Genomic DNA, 7,997 nt, shown 5'->3' on the forward strand with positions numbered 1-7,997 from the left:
TTTGGGAGACCAGAAGAATTTTAATATCATAGAATTTAATTTATTAGTAAGCTTTTTGGTAGGAAGTAACAAGATAGATTGAATCATGTATATAATTTTAGGTAGAATTATCATTTTTATGATTGTTAATTTTTCTTCTGTTGTGAATGAAATTGTATTCCACTTCAATAATAAGGATTGGATGCTTTCATAACACTTATTATAATTCAATTGTATTATTTGTTTTACGTCTTTAGCAAGGATGATTCCTAAATATGTGATTTGATCTGTATTAGATTTGTAAGTATTATTATCATTAGTTTGTTTATATTTATTTGTGTAAATAGGTAAGATTTTAGTTTTATTATCATTAAATGACAACGCAGAGATCCTTTGAAATATATTGATGGAATCAAATAAAGATGTTATTGAGGAATCATTCCTCTTTGTAGTAATAAGTAAATCATCTGCAAATAGTTGTATTTTAGAAATTATTTCTTCATTAAGCTCTAATCCTTCTATATTTGTATTTTTTCTTGTATCATTAGCCCATGGCTCCATTATTATGGTGAATAACAAGGAGAGAGAGGGCAACCTTGCTTGGTTCCTTTTATGATAGGTATTTTAGTTGAGATACATGATCCTATTTTAATATATGCTAGGGGTTCCTTATATAGATGTTTTAGTAAATCAATAAAACTTTTAGAAAAATTTACACATTCTAATAAAATGAACAGATAATTCCAATTTATTGAATCAAATGCTGAATCCATATCCAAACTTATTAATGTCAGATTCTTCTTCTTTCTTTTCGAGTAATCATTTGATGTTATCGTAAGTGCTTCTATTAATCACAAAGCCTGTCTGGTCATCATTTGTTAAATCAGGTAAAACTGTCTTTAATCTTTCTGTATATATATATATTCATAAACATTATATAATCCACATTCAATAGTGAGATGGGTCTATATGATGAACGATGTTTTGAGTCTTTATTGGATTTTAGTATAGGTGACATAAAAGTGAATTTCCAAGAAGGAGGCACTATAATAACATTCTGGGCTGTGTTGTAAAGTTTATGAAGTAAAGTGATAGTGATTTTAGGCATAATTTTGTATAATTCTGGTATAATTCCATCGTTTCCTGGAGCTTTATTTTGTTTAAGTTTGTTAATTTGAGTAAATATATCAGCCAAGGAGATTTGTTTATCTTTGAGCTCTGCTTGTTGCTTTTTGAGTTTGTTATAAAGATTTATATTAATAAATTATTTTACCTTATCCTTAGACTCTATGGTATGAGTGCTTTGACTGATCTTGTGAAAATGATCTCTAAACTCATCTATAATGTCATGAATACTATAGACCTCTTTCTTCCTCCTCGGGGAGTATATCTCTTTAATATGATTATGTTTTTTATACTTTTAGTTTTGTTTTTAAGTTTAGTTAAATGTTTACGGTTTGATGAGTATGCAAGAAATGTATACTTTTCTAATGTAATCATAGTCTTGTGATGAAGTATAGCCCTATATTCCTCATTTAATTTATCTATTTCATCTCTAAAATTTTTTGATGTAAGTTTATCTTTATTTTTAAGGTGTAACATATCTATTTTATTTTGCATTGTATTTAAGTCCTTATCGCAAGATTTTCTTTTGTTATAGTATCATTTGTTTATTTGTCCATATAGGTAGGCCTTTAAAGCATCGCATATGTAAATATCTAGAGTATTGTATGTTGAGTTTGTTTTTATAAAGTATTATATTTCTTCTTTTAAGGACATTTGAAAATCTTTTAATTGTGTAAGGTAATTTTTTTTATTTGTACATTAGGTGTACTTCTGACATTTCGCTCAAACATAATGGGATTATGGTCAGAAATTGGACAATATATTGTTTTACAACTTATTAAATCATTTATTATTTATGTGGAGATTATTACTCGATCTATTCTGGAATATGTTTTGTATCTGTTGGAATAGAATGTATATTGTAATAAACTCTGATCTGCCATATCATGAATATCTTTTAATTGATGAGTTCATGAATTTTATTAATAGTTTAGCCTGAGGTGTTATTTTTCTTTTCCCTAGAATGCTAGAATCTTTTATATCCAAAATATAGTTAAAATCCCCTGCCATGATGATGTTTCCTTCAGACTGAGACACTATTTGATTTAAAAGTGGTTTAATAGTATTAGTTCCTCTGCCAGGTAACCAATAGTAGTTAACTAGCGTAAAGCATATTTTATTTATTTAAATTATAATTAAACAGAGCATTCCTTTATAATCTTGATATGACTTAATTATTCTGGGTAAAGGAAGAGATTTGTTCCAAAAATGGCTACACCCCTTTTCTTTTTTGAATGTTCTGAACTAACTATGACTGTATATTTATTTGTGTTCAGATATTTAATAGTATCTTTCAATAAATGAGTTTCTTGTAAAAAGATCATGTTAGGTTTATGTATGGCTAGATATCTGAATAGATTTCCTCTTTTGATTGGATTATTCAGACCATTTATGTTGATTGATATGCTTTTAAGTGTGGCCATTTTATACATTTAAAAGTATTGGTATAATTTGAGTCATATCCATATCATAAATGCATTGTATGTATCCCTCTCCTGCATGAAAATTATTTAATCTATAAATTTTGGTTACTGATTCATAGTGGGTAATATATATACTACAATCATTGTATCTTGTGTTCTTATGTGGCTGTATTATAATGGATGTCAGGTGAAACATTTTTATGAAGTATGTTGTATGTAGTAAGTTGTAAATAAATAATATAGCTCCCCACCTGGAGTTAAAAACTCCCTGTCCAAGTGACATCAGTCACTTGGAACAGGCCCTTAAACAGTAGCAACAGAACATATCAACCACTAGATGTATATATCTAAATAATAACAATCAAGTAACTAGTAGTATATTATTCCTTCTTGTAACAAATACAAACATATTAGTACAACTCATCTGGTGTAACTATTTTCTCATTTTCCTTCTATTCCCTTTTCCCTCCCTTTTCCCTTCGTTTTCCCTTTTTTTCTCTTCCTTTTCTTCTTTTTTCCCTTCCTCTTTCGTTTCCTTCTTCCCCCTCTTTTTCTTTCTCTTTTTCTCCTTTTTCTTTTATTTTTCCTTTTCCCTCTTCCCTTTTTAACATAAAATATTAAATTTCAAATAAGATAACCGGACTGCGGAGCAACCAAGGCTAAAAAGTCATTTATATCCACAACAGCAGCATATAAGAAGTCCATGAATCAAAAATAAAGTCCATTTAAAACACAGGTTTATTCGACAATGGTAAGCGCTTTCACTTAGGAGCTCCTAAGTGAAAGCGCTTACCATTGTCAAATAAACCTGTGTTTTAAACAGACTTTATTTTTGATTCATGGACTTCTTATATGCTGCTTTTGTGGATATAAATGACTTTTTAGCCTTGGTTGCTCCGCAGCCCGGTTATCTTATTTGAAATTTATTTGTTTTTGGAGTTTGCACTACAGAGCTTTTATCCCAAGGTCTGCCAGTTATTTCGTTTTTTGTTATAAAATATTAAATGTGTTATTATTAACTGGACTTTTAAGAATACAGACAATAAAACCCAGGTTCATACATCATCCTCATAGGACGTACCTTGATAAACAACTATTCCAACATCAGGTTAAACAGTATTTGACAAGGTATAATAACTTATAATTATAACCTTTGTGATTACATTTCTGTTTAGTTGCCCTCTAGATGTAAAGCTAAAAATTTTCTAAAATAAGGCTGTTTCTTTATAATTATTACTTTAAAACATAACATATAGCCTTATTAATCATAATGAATCTGTTTGCCTTTAGAATATGCGAGAAAGAGAAAAAAAAACATATTTTATTTATAAAGCTTATGTAACTTTGTCTACTATATAGCAAAATTAGAGGCAATTAAGTTAGTAGTGAGAAGATTACTATTCATTGATGCTTTCATTGCATATTATGTAAAGCAATAACCAAGATCTGCAGTATAACAAGTTTACAGTATTAATAATATGTTGTTAACAACAGTAATAATACATCTTTCAAAAACTGGTTCACATGAAAGTTGAAAGGTAATCAGATCTGAGCCATACAAAATAATATATTAAATGTTCATGAATTCCTTTTAGGATAGGAGATCATTGTCAGACTGTAAAGCATAATTCAGTATAGCAACTTGCTTAGTTAACATATCACTGAAGATGTTTAGAGTTTAAAAACATGGAAGCAAACTGGCATAGCTGAGATAACTGCAATAATGTGTTTTATCACTAACCTACTGCAGACTGGATTTGGCTCATTAGAACTAAACATCAGTCAAGCTAAATAAACATACTGTGCAACTAATGACGTTTTTGAATTAACTTACTTAATGTTTTCCACTGTTTTATTTTTCTTCTTCATATTTTTCACCTCTCTTTCTAGGAAGGACAAAATCTTCACTTCTTATGTTTGTCAGACGTGAACATTCATCTAACGACTTTTTTTTTGGTGATTTAAAACTGCTTTATATTTGAAAAGTAACGATTTAAGCTGCAAAACCATTTATTGATGATATTCCGACTGTAAACTTCCTGATATTGTTCGTCACGTTGCTTTGACATCATCAAAGCGCATTGAGGCATCCTGAAGAGAAAAATAATTTCCAGGCAATTTCAAAGTAGTATGAGCTAACTAAAGCTTGTGAATCACCTCACAAAGAGAATTACAGCCTCAGCGTTGTCTGTGGAGGAAAATCAATGGGAAAACCACTGAGAAAAAAAAGGTTACATCAGCTTTTTTTCTCTTGATGTCCGTAGTATGTATAAGAAGGGATTTCAGGTTTACACACTTGCAACACGAGTCTGTCACAAACTGCAGGCATTTACCGAGAAAATATAGCAAACAAGTACATAAGAAAGGCAATTTCTTTTGTTGTTTATGCTTACTTAATCATGTTTATATCCCACACATTCTCTCATATTACAAGTGACACCACAACCAAGGGAGAATATAGAAAAAAGAAAAAAAAACATACAGCTAAATGGCATTATCCACTTTCCTTTCCAAACAAATACAATACTAGATCTATATTAGATCAAGGGAATATCATTACCAAGTAATAACTAATATATTTAAAGGACACGTTAAAACATAGCAGAAAATTAAATTGTTTAAGTAACTACTTATAGACCCCTATAAGGAGATGTAATATCTAGTTAGAGTGTATTTTTTCCATTTTACTAATATAGATTAGATTTTATATCTGTAAGAATATAAGACCATTGTACTATTGATGTATTATTTCTAGATTGTAAGTATTTAAAGGAAAGACATTAATGTGTCAGTATTAACTGTGTTATCATAATATGAGATGCTATCTAAGACTGACTGTTTGATACCATTATGGTTAAAGAAAAGAGGGTAATATAAAACTATAATCATAATAGTTAAACTGAACGTATGGGCTATATGTAGCTGCATATATATTTCAATATTATAATGAAAGAAAAAGCGTACCTTAAAGAATAAGCACAACAATAAAAGGCTAACTTAACATATTATCCACAGATGCAACAAGATGTAAAGGTACATTATGTTTTAGTTCATTTGCTTTTTAGTCTTTTTTTCTTTCTCTGTAGTTTTCCAAGTTGAATTAGAAACCATTTTTTTAAGGAAAGGGTTTGCCCATTCCATTTCTTCTATTTTTTCTAGGATCTTGTGATTTTTAACAAAACTCAGTGCAGAGTCTATGTCCTCAAACACCTTGGGTCCTTCTGGAATGAAAATCTTCAACTTTGCTGGAAACAAAAGATGGGTCTTCACTTGTGCTTTCTTCAGTTCTTTAATCAGAGTTAAGAAAATTTCCTTTTGGCCATTACCATAAAAGAATAGTCATTGTCAAAACATATAATTGAGTCATTGTATTTTATTGGAAATTTGGACCAAGCAGTCTTTAATATTAATTCTTTGTTGGATGAAGAAAGAAACTTGACTATCACAGATCTAGGTTGTTTTTTATTAGATGTATCAACAGCAGTCAGGGACCGGTGAGCTGTTTCTATGCCAAATGACATAGCTTCAGAAAGATCAAGAGTACTTAGTAGCCAGGTAGTAAGGAAACTTGTAAGGTTATTACCTTCTCCCCGGGATTCATGAAGTTTGGCGCAAGGACGGCTTTAGCCATACGCTGACCATGTGGTGTAGAGATGGCACAGCAGCACCACATGCATATTAATGAAGGCTCGTTGCTGCAATGTCCACGTGCATAGAAAATGTGTGCGAGTACGGGGGGCATGTCTAAGCTCTGCATGGAGCCATGAACATGTCGACTGCAGATGCGTAACATAAAATACTGACTAAAATGAAAGATAGGTATTTGCGTGTACCTATGTGCATGAACTACAGCATGTGGAAGATCAAATATGCCAGGGTTGTCCTCACAACATATTGGTACCAGAGATATGTAGAGTACGCAATGTGTTCTGTTGTCTGTGCCATCAACCAGAGAAGGGATGGATGGTGTGTATGGAATATGAGGGGGGGGTGAGGGATAATGTAATAATTTGCCAAGGGGAGACTAGGTCGGATGTACAATAGGTGAACTGGAGGTGTACGAGGCAGCAGTGGGTGAATCAGAAAGGAAACCAAAGAACATACATTCACATCCGCAATACACCCTGACAGGTCATATTGCAGAACACAATTCCACAAACATGTGAACATTAAAATGTGGGATACACATGTACAGAAACGTTACCGGCTCAGACCCACATAATGGTCTGGCCTGAACTGAGCCATCCAACCACAACACACCTGGATACATAATTGAATACCGATTATCCCCTCCACAGCATACTCCCCCTTGCTGTACGTCCACCAAAACCACCCATACTCGGGCTGCTAGCTTGGCACAGCCATATCTGCACATAGTGCCCCCTACCCACATCTAGTAGGCAGTCGCACCCAAGGCAGTCTCAGGCTTGCAAACTAGGTATCCCATGCATGCATAACCCTACCACATTTTCGAATAGCCAGCTGAATGGAGTCCGTCGTTTACAATTTTTGGACATCCCTCATGGGATAAGTGTCTGTTCTCAAGATTAGACTTTGTGGCATAACACAATGTCCACCCCCATTGACATCTGGGCACTAGGGCTACCACCTGTCCCACTTTGCGAGGGACAGTCTCTCTTTGGCCAGTTGACTCCCACCTAAAATTTGATAGTCATCTGAACTTAACTATTAAAAAAGTACATGCCAAACTGGGGTCACTCTACCGTATCAAACCATTTCTTACCAACAACACAAGATCAGCCATTGCTCGCTCCCAACTTCTATCCACCCTACTCTATGCATCTCCCATTCTGACTAATCTCAACAAAACTGAACTAAGAAAAATGGAAGCTTGCTATAACAGAATTGCCCGTTTTGCTGCAAATTGCTCATATAGAACTCATCACTGTACTGCTTTGAGACAGCTCCACTGGCTTGAACTGCCCAACCTCCTAACCTACAATCAGCTCTGCCTCTGTCATTCTATCTATTACCTCCCCAATAAGTGTCCTGCCCTCAAAACCTAGTACAACATCACTCAGCCAAAAGGCCTCTTAGATCATCAAGCAAACTACTACTAGAAGTCACCAACAGCTGCAATAGCTTTGGAGATGCACTATATAGTAGTTCGGTGGCTAAAAATGGAACTCTGTCCCTACTAGCATTCAAAACACATCATCCAAAGCCTCCTTTAAAGACCTCATCAGGCAACATCTCAAGCAAAGTTGGCAGTGCCATGATTGCTCCCCAGGCTAGTGAAAGCGGATAACATATGCATACTAAATCTAGAGCAATTTATAATAGTTTTTCAATCTTACTCACAAACACTGGCTAATCTACAATGTATGTACTGTACCTGTGTACTATGTATGTATTCTACCTACATTCCAAAGTTCAGCTGTACACCACAAATCTATTACTTACCTTTATTTTTAAAATTAATATCTTTTTTGATTGTTCTCTCCACTG

This window comes from Protopterus annectens, chromosome 7.part1 (genome assembly GCF_019279795.1).
Source record: "Protopterus annectens isolate FY-2018-M chromosome 7.part1, PAN1.0, whole genome shotgun sequence".
NCBI classification, from domain to species: Eukaryota; Metazoa; Chordata; order Ceratodontiformes; family Protopteridae; genus Protopterus; species Protopterus annectens.